This window comes from Oncorhynchus mykiss, chromosome 9 (genome assembly GCF_013265735.2).
Source record: "Oncorhynchus mykiss isolate Arlee chromosome 9, USDA_OmykA_1.1, whole genome shotgun sequence".
NCBI classification, from domain to species: domain Eukaryota; kingdom Metazoa; phylum Chordata; class Actinopteri; order Salmoniformes; family Salmonidae; genus Oncorhynchus; species Oncorhynchus mykiss.
Window position 1 is genome coordinate 35,399,597 of NC_048573.1, and position 18,899 is coordinate 35,418,495.

General features: G+C 43.1%; 1 long non-coding RNA gene across 8 annotated transcripts; it reads left to right on the forward strand.

The window, feature by feature from the left end:
• The first annotated feature begins 82 nt into the window (after positions 1-82).
• Positions 83-3,953, forward strand: LOC110531967. 8 transcript variants are annotated; one of them, XR_002474787.2, is made up of 8 exons: positions 83-260; positions 1,784-1,880; positions 2,062-2,199; positions 2,273-2,409; positions 2,529-2,697; positions 2,836-2,973; positions 3,062-3,114; positions 3,278-3,953. It is a non-coding gene; the product is annotated as an uncharacterized LOC110531967 (long non-coding RNA). The 8 variants fall into 8 exon arrangements; XR_002474786.2 differs by having other exon boundaries at positions 2,273-2,697; XR_002474785.2 differs by having other exon boundaries at positions 2,529-2,973.
• Positions 3,954-18,899: the final 14,946 nt, after the last annotated feature.

The window sequence follows — 18,899 nt, forward strand, 5'->3', positions numbered from 1 at the left end:
TGCCCACCAAACGTACCGCAAACGCTGTAGAAGAACTGTGTGCACGGTTCAGTACAAACCGTCATGCAACGTAGCAAACGTTGAAGTGAACTGAACGCCCCTCAGGACTTTGTCAGTGGTTGAATCCAGGAACGTTACACATCAGAAACTAAAGGGTTATATTTGATGGCCTGGGTGGTCGGGATTCAGCGAATGCCTCAGAAACTCGGTGTTTTTCTAGTCATAGGAATTAAACCACCACTCGGAACAACTACTAACAGGTAGGGCATGCGCTCGACTGGAAAGTCTTGCTTGTTTCTTTGCTCGAGCACGTAGGTCAATTTGGGAGAACACCAGATTAAACGATCTCAAATTTAACGGGATTAAAACCATTGTTCATATTGTCATTGATAATGAACAAATGACAAATTTGCATTAGCTAGTTACTACTGTAGCGTTAAAGGTGGGTTACTGGTGCTGACTAACGTTAACTGCCTACAAAATAATGTGCAGCTCTTGAGCAAATAGAAGATGGCAAGTCAATGAAAGTACAACAAATATATAATACGGGGGATAGAATAACTAGTTAGTTTAGTATTCCAGATACTGTAACGTTAACTGCAGCTAACTCCCCTCCCTGCCTTTACCTTCTTCCATCCAACTTGACTGTTTGGATGGACACGCCCGTAAGAGCGTATTCTTGTGCATTGGAGCCACAAATTGTCTCTGATTTCACTGAGCGCCATTTTACAGTTACACTCCAGTCGCAGTGTTGTCAACTCTTTTTCTGGGTAAGTTGCTAGAGGCAGGTTGATTTGTTGCTAAATGACGTTGTGATGTTATTGCGTGATAACGTAAAACTGCGTCATTGCGTAGAATCCACAATATCGTTACTCAAATTGACTGGCCATCTCAGCGAAAAATATGATTTGACATTTGTTCAGGTACAGACTCCCATTATTTTCTGTACAATTTTGATTGAGACATGTTGATTGATGTTGTAAGTTCTGTTCAAGATCAAACATTCGTGACCAACTATATTCATTGGGTTTGGCTCGTCGAACCGTACTGCTGCTGCAGTCAGCCAACAATGATTTGCTGAAATTACTGCTGGCTGTGCACGAGCTGAGTGCCTGCTGCTGACGTCACTCACAATGCACGTTTGCAGCCAGGCACGTGTGTTGTGACTGGGTGTGTGACAGAGAAAATCTTTTTGTGTCATTTAGAAGGAAAATGCGTGCATGTTAGCGTTTGAGTCACATTTCAAAAGTTGCTAAATCTAGCAACAAAATTGCTAAATTGGCATCAATGTCCAGTCGGCCAATCAGAAAGCGTTATACTGCGGTGTGATGCTAAGGCGAGATTACCCCCCTTCATGTACCACGAAAAATTGATGTGTTAGTCATTTTAAAGGGGACATGAAGTGCAACAGGCCACACACTGACATCCCAAGGGGTTCCTGCTGATTCTACGGAGATTGTGACAGCTGGTTAAATTGGAATACAGCGAGGGAGAGAGGGAGAAAAAGAGGGTGAGCTTGAGTTGGTTAAAAATGGCGGAGAAAAAGGGAGATGGTTTATTAAAGAAGAATGATAGAAAGTGAAAGCAGAGGTTGAAGACAGGAGGAGAATTGGAAGTGAATGAGGGTGAAGTATCGGAGGTGGAAGGTGTGGTGTAGTTCTTGCACGGTTAGGATAAAGATGAGTCTGACAGAAGGAGTATTTTTGGAAAAAGTGGACCCTTGCCCTTTGGCTGATCCATTTGTGGTTTCAGGGTGGGTAACCACATTGTGCTCTACCTTCAGCAACAGCAGGTACAGGTGTCCCAGCAGAAGGTGATGTCATGACAGCAGCAGCTCTCGCCCCATATGACCACAGCCGCAAGGCCAAGACATAATACAGGTCAGGACTTTTTCTTGCGCTCCTTGCTCTACTCTCTTTCTCCCTCATCATTCTGTCTCTGTCCCTGCCACTCTCCTAAAAATTAGTAGCAATTATTGCTGAGAGGATTATCCTAGTTAACCAAAATGTATATGGAAAAGATACTGACAGCAGACAACCCCTCTTTCACCCTCTCCTGTAGGTGCAGGTCAGGGGGCAACAGTAGGGCCAGGTGGTTTTCGTGCCAGGTCCTGCAGCTGCATTCCTCCACCTCCTCCCATCAACAGCTACAGGGGGTCACCATAGCCCAGCTATTACAGTCTGGGAACAGCGCCAACAGGTAAACACACACACAACCGACCCACACTTTTAACACATCGCCAACATTTTCACAGGTGTATTCTTCACCCCAGGTGTGAGACTGCTGTTCCGGGACACCACGGAGTGCCGGTTCTCCTTCATCTGCACCTCCAACAACCAGATCTCTCATATCCAGGGCAGTTGGACCAGACCATCTACCACAACTTCCCGTCCCTGCATGCCCTTGCAGGTACCCCCTCAACTACCATCAACACCACTCCGGCTGTCTGTCTGATATCTATCTCGCTCTTTCAAATCCTTTATGCTTCTCTTTGTGTCTATCGCTCTGACATGTGCTCTGGTTGTCAGACAGCAATGTGGAGGCGGTGGACGGTGGACCCCAGTGGCTACCTGCAGGCTGGGGATTCACTGCGCACTCTGCCCAGGGTGGGCCCCAACGTATGCCTCAACCCTTCAGGGCAATTAAGGGTGCATCTTCAAAGTGTGCAGCTGAGGAATGGCTTTCTATGAACCAACTGTATGTAGTGCATTATTATGAATACATTTTTTGGGAAGGAGCCATGCCTATAGCAAGTCTTGGAATGAATAGGTGTGATGGAGGCGAGTGCATTATACACAGGCATAATATTAAGCGTTGCCTGTGTTCCACCTCTAGGTGGCAGACTGTGTGTGTCTGATGGACAAGGCCAGTGTTGTGCCTGTGGACATGTGTGGCAGATTACTGAACAAGACTACAGCTGTGCGGCTGTAAACGGGCAGAAGAGCCTCACAGACAAAGTCTGCTGTGAGATTGGTGAGGATTCACCCTACAGTATGTGCTTAACACCCTCAAACTGTCATTCTGAACAAAACATCACTGATTGATTTTATTTCTGTGTTAGGGGAATTCTTCAGACAGCCATGGGGTCCTTACGCTCGGTGAGTGGCACACTCGGTGAGTAGCACACAAACTAGTGGTCAGAATCCATCCCCTCTTCTGTTCCCTCTACTCTTTATCTCTCTCTAATCTATAAAGGCTAACTTGAGACGCCAGTTACTTGAACTTTCACTAAGTCATGCATTGATGTCAATGGAGCATGACTCTGTTACACTCTCAGGTGTTCTGTGCTGACCTGAAGAAGTTCCAGAAGCTGACAGAAACACCCTCTGAAACAGGAGGAGGAGAAGGTCACGATAAAGGTAGCGGGAATGGGGAAGGACAAGAAAATGTGTAATAAAAAGGTCTGTGAAGAAAGAGGTGGATGTGGTGTGAGGTCAGCAGAGGTTATTTGTTGGTGATTTATGTTAGCTCAGGAGGCTAAACTGAATATCTGTTATTCTCTGCATACCTCTCTCGGGAGCAACTAGGTTTGTGAGGCTGACAATCTGACCCTGTCTCCCCAGGTTTATGACCTGATTGCATGCAAACCAAGGTCACTGTCTGGTTTTTTTCCTGATCACTTTGTAGAATGATGTAAGACAGATATATAAATGTGATAGATGTCATAAAAGAGACAGAGTTCACTCCGAACCAGACTTTTATTGTCTGTCATATATTTCTGTGTTCAGGCTCTGAACTGAAGGCTACTGATTATTTTTACAGTGATACATGTCTGGGAATTAAGCTCTACAGGTGTGGGTAATTTTACTCTTCTCTTTTTCTCTTCTTTACATAGGAACTAAACACTGAGAAAGTATCTATCTATTATTTTCTAGGTCAATGGACCACCAAAAATACTTTCTATTTGTAACAGTTTATTTTTTTACAATGAAATAAAAAGGTTTTGTACTCGTTTCCTTTGTCAGTGATGTGAGATTATGCACACATTTTGATTCAGTCTAGTTGTGGATGCTTCCAGTCTTTAGACACCCCTATGTTCATATTCTACCAATGTAGTAGAACCTGGGAAAAGGTGGAGTGTCAGAGGTGACTTCTAGATGGTGAAAAGATATGGGAAGATTCTTTATCACAGCATCATATTATTTCCTGGGCCAATTACTTTTAAATATTACTCTACTTAATATCACAATGAGTGTTTTGCTAAGTTTAGGCTACATTAAAGGGTCAATCTGCAGTTCAAACCATAAAGTTGAGGGTTAGGGCTGGAAAAATGTAACCACTCTCAAATTCACAAAAACATGGCTTGTAGTTTAAACCATGTGTTAAGGCTATAAAGTGTTTGTTTACAATTACATTGTTTAAAACAAGCGTATATTTTGGTTCTGATGCAGTATTCATGACTTTTATATTCATCAAGAATCAATGGGTTTAGCAATTTTAGATTGCCCCTTTAAGTAGTAAATGGTTCGCAGGGTAGCCTATGTGCAAATGCAATTAGCAGTGTTGACGTGTGCATGTGTGGGTTCGTATGTCCAAAAAATGGTGCCCAATGACCCTCTGACGCAATACACACCCAGTCTCTCTTGCTGATTCGATTTGTTTACTGTGTATGTCTGCGTCTGTCCTGTAAAAGCAGTATGTCTGGCCAGTTCTGAAATGCCATGTTTATAGTTGGGATTGCAGGTATCTGCCCTCTGTGCTATTTTTTTACATTTAAGTCATATAGCAGATGCTCTTACGCAGAGCGACTTACAGGGGAAGTTAGGATAAAGTGCCTGCTATAAGTGTATGTATGTCACTAGGTGCTGTCACTGGTTTCTACTAGAGTATGGACGGTATAGGAGTCACTGAGAGTGTGACTAATACCCTAAATCTGTAACCATGGGCACCCTCATATCATCCTGACCAACTTGCTCTCTAAATACACCTCTGCTGTCTTCAACCAGGATCTCAGCAATCACTGCCTAATTTCCTGATTCCGTAATGGGTCTGTGGTCAAACGACCACCCCCCCACCACAGTCAAACGCTCCCTAAAACACTTCAGCGAGCAGGCCTTTAATCGACCTGGCCCGGGTATCCTGGAAAGATATCCTTCAGTAGAGGATGCCTGGTTGTTCTTTAAAAGTGCTTTCCTCACCATCTTAAATAAGCATGCCCCATTCAAAAAATGTAGAACTAAACAGATATAGTCCTTGGTTCACCCCAGACTTGACTGCCCTTGACCAACACAAAAACACCCTGTGGCGTACTGCATTAGCATCAAATAGCCCCCGCGATATGCAACTTTTCAGGGAAGTCAGGAACCAATATACAGGAAAGCTACGGCTAGCTTTTACAAACAGAAATTTGCATCCTGTAGCACTAATTCCCAAAAGTTTTGAGACACTGTAAAGTCCATGGAGAATAAGAGCACCTCCTCCCAGCTGCCCACTGCTCTGAGGCTAGGAAACACTGTCATCACCGATAAATCTATGATCATATCAATAAGCATTTTTCTACGGCTGGCCATGCTTTCCACCTGGCTACCACTACCCCGGCCAACAGCTCTGCACCCCCCGCAGAAACTTGCCCAAGCCCACCCCCCACACACTTTTCCTTCACCCAAATCCAGACAGCTGATGTTCTAAAAGAGCTGCAAAATCTGGATCCCTACCAATCAGCTGGGCTAGACAATCTGGACCCTCTCTTTCTAAAAAATTATCTGCCGAAATTGTTGCAACGCCTATTACTAACCTGTTCAACCTCTCTTTCGTATCGTCTGAGATCCCCAAAGATTGGAAAGATGCTGCGGTCATCCCCCTCTTCAAAGGGAGAGACACTCTAGACCCAAACTGTTACAGACCTATATCCATCCTGCCCTGCATTTCTAAAATCTTCGAAAGCCAAGTTAACAAACAGATCACCAACCATTTTGAATCCCACTGTACCTTTTCCACTATTCAATCTGGTTTCCGAGCTGGTCATGGGTGCACCTCAGCCACGCTCAAGGTACTAAACGATATCATAACCGCCATCGATAAAAGACAGTACTGTGCAGTCGTCTTCATCGACCTGGCCAAGGCTTTTGACTCTGTCAATCACCGCATTCTTATCGGCAGACTCAATAGCCTTGGTTTCTCAAATGACTGCCTCGCCTGGTTCACCAACTACTTCTCTGATAGAGTTCAGTGTGTCAAATCAGAGGTACCCACGGCAGTCTCTATGGGGGTGCCACAGGGTTCCATTCTCGGGCCGACTCTTCTCTGTATACATCAAGGATGTCACTCTTGCTGCTGGTGATTCTCTGATCCACCTCTACGCAGACGACTCCATTCTGTATACATCTGGCCCTTCTTTGCACACTGTGCTAACAAACCTCCAAACGAGCTTCAATGCAGTACATCTTTCTGTGGCCTCCAACTGCTTTTAAATGCTAGTAAAACTAAATGCATGCTCTTCAACCGATCGCTGCCCGCACCCTGCCCGACTATCATCACTACTCTGGACGGTTCTGACTTTAGAATATGTGGACAACTGCCAATACCTAGGTGTCTGTTTAGGCTGTAAACTCTCTTTCCAGACTCACATTCAGCATCTCCAATCCAGAATTAAATCTAGAATCGGCTTCCTATTTCGCAACAAAGCATCCTTCACTCATTCTGCCAAACATACACTGTAAAACTGACCATCCTACCGATCCTTGACTTCGGCGATGTCATTTACAAAATAGCCTACAACACTCTACTCAACAAATTGGAGTCTATCACAGTGCCATCCGTTTTGTCACCAAAGCCCCAAATACTACCCACCACTGCGACATGTATGCTCTCGTTGGCTGGCCCTCGCATCATATTCATGGCCAAACCCGCTGGCTCCGGGTCATCTTTAAGTCTTTGCTAGGTAAAGCCCTGCCTTATCTCAGCTCACGGGTCACCATAGCAGCACCCACCCATAGCACGCGCTCCAGCAGGTATATTTCACTTGTCACCCCCAAAGCCAACTCCTACTTTGGCCGCCTTTTCCTTACAGTTCTCTGAGGCCAAGGACTGGAACAAATTGCAAAAATCACTGAAGCTGGAGACTCATATCTCCCTCACTAAGTTTAAGCATCAGCTATCAGAGCAGCTTACAGATCATTGCACCTGTACATATGTAACAGTACAAATTTAGACCGTCCCCTCGCCCATACCCGGGCGCGAACCAGGGACCTTCTGCACACATCAACAGTCACCCTCGAAGCATCGTTACCCATCGCTCCACAAAAGCCGCGGCCCTTGCAGAGCAAGGGGAACTACTACTTCAAGGTCTCAGAGCAAGTGACGTCACTGATTGAAACGCTATTTAGCGCCCACGCTAACTAAGCTAGCCGTTTCACATCCGTTACACTCACCCCCCTTTTGACCTTCCTCCTTTTTCCGCAGCAACCAGTAATCCGGGTCAACAGCATCAATGTAACAGTATAAGTTTAAACCGTCCCCTCGCCCATACCCGGGCGCGAACCAGGGACCTTCTGCACACATCAACAACTGACACCTACGAAGCGTCGTTACCCATCGCTCCACAAAAGCCGCGGCCCTTGCAGAGCAAGGGGAACTACTACTTCAAGGTCTCAGAGCAAGTGACGTCACTGATTGAAACGCTATTTAGCGCCCACGCTAACTAAGCTAGCCGTTTCACATCCGTTACACTCACCCCCCTTTTGACCTTCCTCCTTTTTCCGCAGCAACCAGTAATCCGGGTCAACAGCATCAATGTAACAGTATAATTTTAAACCGTCCCCTCGCCCATACCCGGGCGCGAACTAGGGACCTTCTGCACACATCAACAGTCACCCTCGAAGCATCGTTACCCATCGCTCCACAAAAGCCACGGCCCTTGCAGAGCAAGGGGAACTACTACTTCAAGGTCTCAGAGCAAGTGACGTCACTGATTGAAACGCTATTTAGCGCCCACGCTAACTAAGCTAGCCGTTTCACATCCGTTACACATAGCCCATCTGTAATTAGCCCACCCAACTACCTCATCCCCATATTGTTGTTTATTTTTTTTCTCCTTTGCACCCCAGTATCGCTACTTGCACATTCATCTTCTGCACATCTATATAAATATACCTGCTAGAGCGCGTGCTACGTGTGTGTGCTGCTATGGTGACCAGTGAGCAGAGATAAGGCGGGGCTTTACCTAGCAAGAACTTATGGATGACCTGGAGCCAGTGGGTTTGGCGATGAATATGAAGCGAGGGCCAGCCAACAAGAGCATACAGGTCGCAGTGGTGGGTAGTATAGGCAGAGTTCCTCTGTCCAGTGTCTGTGTTTATTTGCCATTCTTAATTTTTTATTTGTATTGGCCAGTCTGAGATATGGCTTTTTCTTTGCAGCGCTGCCTAGAAGGCCAGCATCCCGGGGTCGCCTCTTCACTGTTGACTTTGAGACTGGTGTTTTACGGGTACTATTTAATGAAGCTGCCAGTTGAGGACTTGTGAGGCGTCTGTTTCTCAAACTAGACACTAATGTACTTGTCCTCTTGCTCAGTTGTGCACCAGGGCCTCCCACTCCTCTTTCTATTCTGGTTAGAGCCAGGACATTTCTAAGTGACCCCAAACTTTTGAACTGTTGTGTGAAATACGTATATATTATACTGAACAAAAATATAAACGCAACATGTGAAGTGTTGGTCCCATGTTACTTAAATAAGCTGAAGTAAAATATCACAGACATTTTTCCAGACACACAAAAGCTTATTTCTTTCAAATGTTGTTCACACATTTGTTTACATCCCTGTTAGTGAGCATTTTCCTTTGCCAAGATAATACAGCCACCTGACAGGTGTGGCATATCAAGAAGCTGATTAAACAGCATGATCATTACACAGGTGCACCTTGTGCTGGGGTCAATAAAAGGCCACTCTTAAATGTGCAGTTTTGTCTCACAACACAATGCCTCAAATGGTATCAAATACATTGGTTTCCAGGTGTTTGTTGCCATTCCATTTTCTACTTTCCAGCCATTATTATGAGCCATTCTCCCCTCAGCAGCCTCCACTGGCCTATGCCTTCCCAGACCCACTCATGGCTGCACCCCTGCCCAGTCATGTGACATCCATAGATTAGGGCCTGATGAATTGATTTCAATTGACTGATTTCCTTATATGAGCTGTAACTCATCATTGAGTAACAAATCATTGAATTTGTTCCATGTTGCTATTAAAAATGTTTGTTCAGTATATATATATATATATATATATATATGTCTGTGTGTGTGTGTGTGTGTGTGTATTATTATTATTAACAGTTAACACCCAACAACAACTGCTCCCCGGATGCTGATGACATTGATTAAGGAAGACACATTTTGGTTGAATGCCTTCAGTTGTGCAACTGACTAGGTTTTCCCTTTCCCTACTTATGTATGTAAGCATATGCATTCATGTGTTTACTTGCATCTGCACGGGTTTCGGTGTGTGTTTTCATCCATAGATTGTTTAGTTTGTGTGTGTGTGTGTGCAGCCATGTGTGTAAATGTATGAGTGAGTCAGCTTTCATCTTCAGTCCAGTTGAGTTGGACAGGAGCCGGGGCCCAGCTTTAGGGCAGATAAAAATAGAGAGAGAGCACACAGAGTGGAGTGCGAGAATAGGAGGAAGAAAAACAGTGGGAGAGGAGAAAATTGAGTTGGAGTGGGGAGTTTGACATAATTTGGCTAAACAGGCAATATCTGCACACCAGGAAAGAAAAAGCCTTACTGCCCTGTGTATTGCGTAAGAGATAAGTCTCAGTCTGTGTCATCATGTCTGTGCATAGCAGTGGAGGCTGGTGGGAGGAGCTGTAGAAATATGGGCTCATTGTAATGGCTGGAATGGAATAACAAAACAGAGTCAAACGTGGTTTCCGTATGCTTGATGACTTTGATACCGTTCCATTTATTCTATTCTAGCCACGACAGTAAGCTAGTCCTATAGCCCCTCCCATCAGCCTCCACTGGTGTATAGGAGTGTGTAAAATGAAAGGATACCTCTCTGGAAGATGCTGCTCCCCTGAAGGGATTCTGTTACTCTCCTCAGCCAACAGATTTGCAGCAGTAGGGGTGTGTTTTTCTCTCTGGAGCATGTGTGACTGTGTGTATGAGAAAGTGAGTGTCATGTGTGGGGATGTGGCAGAGAAAGAGTGGTATACAGTGCCTTGTAAAAGTGTTCACCCCTCTTGGCTTTTTTCCTATTTTGTTGAATTACAATCTGAAATTTAAATGGGTTTTTATTTGGATTTCATGTGATGGACATCAACAAAATAGTCCAAAATGGTGAAGTGAAATGGAGGGCATTGATCAGAGAGGCAACAAAGAGACCAAAGAAACCCTGAAGGAGCTGCAAAGCTCCACAGCAGAGATTGTAGTATCTGTCCATAGGATCACTTCAAGCCGAGCATTCCACAGAGCTGGGCTTTACGGAAGAGTGGCCAGAAAAAAAGCCATTGCTTAAAGAAAAAAAATAAGCAAACACATTTGGTGTTCGCCAAAAGACATGTGGGAGACATATGGAAGAAGGTACTCTGGTCAAATGAGACTAAAATGTAGCTTTTTGGCCATCAAGGAAAATGCTGTCTGGCACACACCCAACACCTCACATCACCCTGAGAACATCATCCCCACAGTGAAGCATGCTGGTGGCAGCATCATGCTGTGGGGATGTTTTTCATCTGTAGGGACTGGAAAACTGGACAGAATTGAAGGAATGATGGATTGAGCTAAATACACGGAAATTCTTGAGGGAAACCTGTTTCAGTCTTCCAGAGATTTGAGACTTGGACGGAGGTTCACCTTCCAGTAGGACAATGACCCTAAGCATACTGCTAAAGCAACACTCGAGTGGTTTAAGGGGAAACATTTAAATGTCTTTGAATGGCCTAGTCAAAGTTCAGACCTCAATCCAATTGAGAATCTGTGGTATGACTTAAAGATTGAAGTGTAGACAAAGTATTGACTTAGAGGGGTGAATAGTTATGCACACTCAAGTTTTCTGTTTTTTTTTATTTATTTTTTATTTCTTGTTTGTTTCACAATGCAACATTTTTTGCATCTTCAAAGTGGTAGGCATGTTGTGTAAATCAAATGATACAACGCCCCCCCCCCCCCCCCCCCCCCCAAAAAATCCATTTTAATTCCAGTCTGTAAGGCAACAAAATAGGAAAAATGCCAAGAGTGGTGAATAGTTTTGCATACCACTGTATGTTCATGTGGGAGTAAGAGAGTGTGTGTGTTGTCTCTGCATAAGAGTGTGTCTCGATGTGGCTCTGATTGTTATGTCTAAATCCTGAGCTTTTGTGTTCTTAAATGGAAAGACCGTGTGAAAGCCATTGGAACAACATGTACCTCAATGCCTCTCTGTTTTGAATTGAACAATTTTCCCTCTTAGACACACATGGGCTCTCTGTGTCTCCCCCTCTCTCTCACACATTACACTAAACATGGTCTGTCTGTCTTCTACTGTTCCTCTCCCCTCTGTCTAATAATACAATACAACTGACGGCTATTATCTTAACAATAAAAGCTGAACTGTTTATCATTCTTGGTTAATAGACACTGATATTCGTACACAGTGCCTTGAGAAAGTATTCATACCCCTTGACTTATTCCACATTTTGTTCAAATCAAACTTTATTTGTCACATGCGCCAAATACAAGTGTAGACCTTGTTGTGCTTACTTACAAGCCCTAAATCAACAGTGCACTTCAAGAAGAGGTAAGAAAATATTTACCAAATAAACTAAAGTAAAAAAAAATAAGTAACACAATAACATAACAATAAGGGGTACCGGTACCGAGTCAGTGTGCAGGGGTGCAGGGGTACAGTCAAGGTAATTTGCAGATGTAGGTAGGGGTGAAGTGACTTTGTATAGATAATTAACAGCGAGTAGCAGCAGTGTATAAAACAAATGGAGGGAGGAGGGGGGTCAATGTAAGTAGTCCAGTGGCCATTTTATTAATTGTTCAGCAGTCTTGTGGGTGTCGAAGCTGTTATGGAGCCTTTTGGTCCTAGACTTGGCGCTCTGGTACCGCTTGCTGTGCGGTAGCAAAGAGAACAGTCTATGACTTGGGTGACTGGAGTTTCTGACAATTTAATGGCCGTTCCTCTGACACCGCCTATTATACAGTGCCTTGCGAAAGTATTCGGCCCCCTTGAACTTTGCGGCCTTTTGCCAAATTTCAGGCTTCAAACATAAATATATAAAACTGTATTTTTTTGTGAAGAATCAACAACAAGTGGGACACAATCATGAAGTGGAACGACATTTATTGGATATTTCAAACTTTTTTAACAAATCAAAAACTGAAAAATTGGGCGTGCAAAATTATTCAGCCACCTTAAGTTAATACTTTGTAGCGCCACCTTTTGCTGCGATTACAGCTGTAAGTCGCTTGGGGTATGTCTCTATCAGTTTTGCACATCGAGAGACTGACATTTTTTCCCATTCCTCCTTGCAAAACAGCTCGAGCTCAGTGAGGTTGGATGGAGAGCATTTGTGAACAGCAGTTTTCAGTTCTTTCCACAGATTCTCGATTGGATTCAGGTCTGGACTTTGACTTGGCCATTCTAACACCTGGATATGTTTATTTTTGAACCATTCCATTGTAGATTTTGCTTTATGTTTTGGATCATTGTCTTATTGGAAGACAAATCTCCGTCCCAGTCTCAGGTCTTTTGCAGACTCCATCAGGTTTTCTTCCAGAATGGTCCTGTATTTGGCTCCATCCATCTTCCCATCAATTTTAACCATCTTCCCTGTCCCTGCTGAAGAAAAGCAGGCCCAAACCATGATGCTGCCACCACCATGTTTGACAGTGGGGATGGTGTGTTGCTTTTACGCCAAACATAACGTTTTGCATTGTTGCCAAAAAGTTCAATTTTGGTTTCATCTGACCAGAGCACCTTCTTCCACATGTTTGGTGTGTCTCCCAGGTGGCTTGTGGCAAACTTTAAACAACACTTTTTATGGATATCTTTAAGAAATGGCTTTCTTCTTGCCACTCTTCCATAAAGGCCAGATTTGTGCAATGTACGACTGCGAGGGTAAAAAAAAACACGCCCTGTTAAGAACTCTTTTTATTTTTTAAAATATTTTTTTTATATATATTGTTGTTGTCCTATGGACAGAGTCTCCCACCTCAGCTGTAGATCTCTGCAGTTCATCCAGAGTGATCATGGGCCTCTTGGCTGCATCTCTGATCAGTCTCCTCCTTGTATGAGCTGAAAGTTTAGAGGGACGGCCAGGTCTTGGTAGATTTGCAGTGGTCTGATACTCCTTCCAATTCAATATTATCGCTTGCACAGTGCTCCTTGGGATGTTTAAAGCTTGGGAAATCTTTTTGTATCCAAATCCGGCTTTAAACTTCTTCACAACAGTATCTCGGACCTGCCTGGTGTGTTCCTTGTTCTTCATGATGCTCTCTGCGCTTTTAACGGACCTCTGAAACTATCACAGTGCAGGTGCATTTATACGGAGACTTGATTACACACAGGTGGATTGTATTTATCATCATTAGTCATTTAGGTCAACATTGGATCATTCAGAGATCCTCACTGAACTTCTGGAGAGAGTTTGCTGCACTGAAAGTAAAGGGGCTGAATAATTTTGCACACCCAATTTTTCAGTTTTTGATTTGTTAAAAAAGTTTGAAATATCCAATAAATGCCGTTCCACTTCATGATTGTGTCCCACTTGTTGTTGATTCTTCACAAAAAAATACAGTTTTATATCTTTATGTTTGAAGCCTGAAATGTGGCAAAAGGTCGCAAAGTTCAAGGGGGCCGAATACTTTCGCAAGGCACTGTCTAAGTCGGGAAGTTTACATACACTTAGGTTGGAGTCTTTAAAACTTGTTTTTCAACCACTCCACTGTCAAGCCCTGACCTTAGAGAGCCTTTTTATTTCTCTATTTGGTTAGGTCAGGGTGTGATTTGGGTGGGCATTCTAGTTGTCTATTTCTTTGTTGGCCGGGTATGGTTCCCAATCAGAGGAAGCTGTCTATCGTTGTCTCTGATTGGGAATCATACTTAGGCAGCCTGTTTTCCACCCTAGTTTGAAGGATCTTGTTTTTGCACAGTAGCTGTTTAGCCCTGCAGAACTTTACGATCGTTTTTCCTTTGTTGTTTTTTTGGTGTTCATCTAAATAAGAAAGATGTAGGCTTACCACGCTGTGCCTTGGTCTCATTCTTTCAACGGACGTAACAGAAGATCCCACCACAAACGGACCAAGCAGCGTGGCCATTGCATGTCTGTAGAAATGCAATGGAACGCAGCTAACTCTCACGGGGGTGCGCCTGAGTGAGCTCGCTGCACACTGCCAGACCCCTGGCTCAATGAGCTCGTATTCCCTCATCCTTCACAGTAGAAGCATCAACCAAGGTTCTAAAGACTGTTGTCATCTAGTGGAAGCCTTAGGAAGTGCAATATGACTCCATAGACACTGTATATTGGATAGGAAAACCTACAAACCTCAGATTTCCCACTTCCTGGTTGAATTTGTCTCAGGTCTCTGCCTGCCATATGAGTTCTGTTATACTCACAGACATCATTCAAACAGTTTTAGAAACTTCAGAGTGTTTTCTATACAACCCAACTAATAATATGCATATCTTAGCTTCTGGGCCTGAGTAGCAGGTAGTTTACTTTGGGCACCTTATTCATCCAAGCTACTCAAATACTGCCCCCAGCCATAAGAAGATTATTGAACTTATAATTCACTGTATCACATTTCCAGTGGGTCATAAGTTAACATACACTAAGTTGACTGTGCCTTTAAACAGCTTGGAAAATTCCAGAAAATGTTGTCATGGCTTTAGAAGCTTCTGATAGGCTAATTGACATAATTTGAGTTAATTGGAGGTGTACCTGTGGATGTATTTCAAGGCCTACCTTCAAACTCAGTGCCTCTTTGCTTGACATCATGGGAAAATCAAAAGAAATCAGCCCCCCAAAAAATTAGAGACCACCACAAGTCTGGTTCATCCTTTGGAGAAATTTCCAAACGCCTGACGGTACCAGGATCATTTGTACAAACAATAGTACGCAAGTATAAACACCATGGGACCACGCAGCCATCATACCGCTCAGGAAGGAGATGCGTTCTGTCTCCAAGAGATGAACGTACTTTGGTGCGAAACGTGCAAATCAATCCCAGAGCAACAGCAAAGGACCTTGTGAAGATGATTTGCTGCGGGAGGGATTGGTGCACTTCATAAAATAGATGGCATCATGAGGAGGGAAATGTATGTGGATATATTGAAGAAACATCTCAAGGTATTTGAGTGGCCATCACAAAGCCTTGACCTCAATATAGAACATTTGTGGGCAACTGAAAAAGCGTGTGCAAGCAAGGAGGCCTACAAACCTGACTCAGTTACACCAACTCTGTCAGGAGGAATGGGCCAAAATTCACCCAATTTATTGTGGGAAACATGTGGAAGGATTTTTTACTGGGATTAAATGTCAGGAATTGTGGAAAAACTGATTTTAAATGTCTTTGGCTAAGGTGTATGTAAACTTTAGACTTCAACTGTAGGTCCTGGATGGCAGGAAGCTTGGCCCCAGTGATGTACTGGGCCATACGCACTACCCTCTGTAGCGCCTTACGGTCAGATGCTGAGCAGTTGCCATACCAGGCGGTGATGCAAAGGGTCAGGATGATCCAGCTGGTGCAGCTGTAGAACTTTTTGATGATCTGGAGACCAATGTCAAATCTTTTCAGTCTCGTGAGGGGGAAATATTTTGCCGTGCCCTCTTCACGACTGCCTTGGTGTGTTTGGCTATGATAGTTCGTTGGTGATGTGGACACCAAGGAACTTGAAACTCTCAACCCCCTCCCCTACAGTCCCATCAATGTTAATGGGGGCCTGTTCGGCCCGCCTTTTCCTGTCGTCAACGATCAGCTTCTTTGTATTGCTCACATTGAGGGAGAGGTTGTTGTCCTGGCACCATGCTTTGTTGTGTTACAGCCTGAATTCAAAATGTATTAAATATATTTTTTTCTAACCCATCTATTTAAAATTAAATACAGAAATATCTCATTTACTTAAGTATTCATACCCCTATGTCAATACATGTTAGAATCACCTTTGGCAGCGATTACAGCTCTGTCTTTCTGAGTAATATTTGCACATCATTCTTAAAAATGTTCAAGCTCTGTCAAGTTGGTTGTTGATCATTGCTAGACAGCCATTTTCCAGTCTTGCCATAGATTTTCAATACGATTTAAGTCAAAACTTCAACTAGGGCACTCGGGAACATTCAATGTTATCTTGGTAAGTAAATCAGTGTAGATTTGGATTTGTGTTTTAGGTTATTGTCCTGCTTAAAGGTGAATTTGTCTCCCAGTGTCTGTTGGAAAGAAGACAGAACCAGGTTTTCCTCTAGGATTTTGCCTGTGCTTAACTATATTACGTTCCTTTTCATCATAAAAAAACTCCCAAGCAAACCCATAACATGATGCAACCAGTAATATTCTTGAAAATATGGAAGGTGAAACTCATTAATGTGTTTTATTGGATTTGCCCAAAACATAACACTGTATTCAGAACAAAATATTTTGGGGGGTATTACTTAAGTGCCTTGTTGCAAAGCGGATGCATGTTTTGGAATATTTTTTATTCTGTACAAACTTCCTTCTTTTCACTCTGTCAATTAGGTTAGTATTGTCGAGTCATGGCAATGTTGTTGATCTGTCCATGGTTTTCTACTATCACAGTCAATAAACTGTTTTAAAGTCACCATTGGCCTCATGGTGAAATACCTGAGCAGTTTCCTTCCTCTTCGGCAACTGAGTTAGGATGGACAACTGTATTTTTGTAGTGACTGGGTGTATTGATACACCATCCAAAGTGTAATCAATAACTACACCATACTCAAATGGATGGATATTGAATGTCTGCTTTTTTTACCCATCTACCAATAGGTGCACTTCTTTGTGAGGCATTGGAAACCTCCCTGGTCTTTGTGGTTGAGTCTGTGTTTGAAATTCACTGCTCAACTGAGGGACCTTACAGATAATTGTATGTGTTGGGTATGGAGATGAGGTAGTCATTCAAAAATCATGTTAAACACTTATCCACACAAAGTCAATCCATTACAAGACATTTCAGCTTTTCATTTTTTATTAATTAGTAATAAAAAATAAAAATAAATAAAAAATATATATATATATATATTTAAACATAATTATTCCACTTTGACATTATGGGGTATTGTGTGTAGGCCAGTGACAAAACAAATATAAATGTAATCCCTTTTAAATTCAGGATGTAACCCAACAAAAATATGGAAAAAGTCAAGGGGTGTGAATGCTTTCTGAAGGCATTGTATAGTAAGTATCATACTGTACAGACACAGAGACTGTAATGGGGTTCCATCCTCTTGTCCCTCCAGATCTGATGAAACTCAATGCTGGTGGAGGGAGAGAGCCTAGGGGGGGCTGAGGGAGAGGGAGAGCAGCCTCCATATGGAGCTCTGTCTTTAGAGCCCAGAGTGGAGAATTATCCCTGAGTGTCTAGACAACCAGAAAGAGGCTGCATCCTGTGGAGGTATTTTGGTACTAATCTCCCCACTGACTCATACATTAGCTGAGAAGCCTATGCTAGGCATAATAATGAAGGGTTTATCACATTAATGAAATTAATATGGGTCTTAATCTGATTGCTTGTATCCTGCTGCCGCAGTGTTATTTATTTGAGATGGAGCCCCATGCCTGGTTTTGGAGGAAAGATCCGAGAACATTTATGTCTTGTTCGATAATATGCATATTTATATCCACAAATCTCGATTTACATTGACGCCATGTTCAGAAATGCCTCCAAAATATCCAGAGTAATTACAGAGAGCTACGCCAGATAACAGAAATACTCATTAGAAACTTTGACACAACTTTTTGCACAAATCTGGCCTTTATGGAAGAGTGGCAAGAAGAAAGCCATTTCTTAAAGATATCCATAAAAAGTGTCCTTTAAAGTTTGCCACAAGCCACCTGGGAGACACACCAAACATGTGGAAGAAGGTGCTCTGGTCAGATGAAACCAAAATTGAACTTTTTGGCAACAATGCAAGACGTTATGTTTGGCGTAAAAGCAACACAGCTCATCACCCTGAACACACCATCCCCACTGTCAAACATGGTGGTGGCAGCATCATGGTTTGGGCCTGCTTTTCTTCAGCAGGGACAGGGAAGATGGTTCAAATTGATGGGAAGATGGATGGAGCCAAATACAGGACCATTCTGGAAGAAAACCTGATGGAGTCTGCAAAAGACCTGAGACTGGGACGGAGATTTGTCTTCCAACAAGACAATGATCCAAAACATAAAGCAAAATCTACAATGGAATGGTTCAAAAATAAACATATCCAGGTGTTAGAATGGCCAAGTCAAAGTCCAGACCTGAATCCAATCGAGAATCTGTGGAAAGAACTGAAAACTGCTGTTCACAAATGCTCTCCATCCAACCTCACTGAGCTCGAGCTGTTTTGCAAGGAGGAATGGGAAAACATTTCAGTCTCTCGATGTGCAAAACTGATAGAGACACACCCCAAGCGACTTACAGCTGTAATCGCAGCAAAAGGTGGCGCTACAAAGTATTAACTTAAGGGGGCTGAATAATTTTGCACGCCCAATTTTTCAGTTTTTGATTTGTAATTTTTTTTTAAAATATTCAATAAATGTCGTTCCACTTCATGATTGTGTCCCACTTGTTGTTGATTCTTCACAAAAAAATACAGTTTTATATCTTTATGTTTGAAGCCTGAAATGTGGCAAAAGGTCGCAAAGTTCAAGGGGGCCGAATACTTTCGCAAGGCACTGTAGCTTGGTAATGCCCCAATCATACCCTAAACACACGGCAACACACTCTCCCATTCACACTCATACACATTCCTGTGGTCATTCC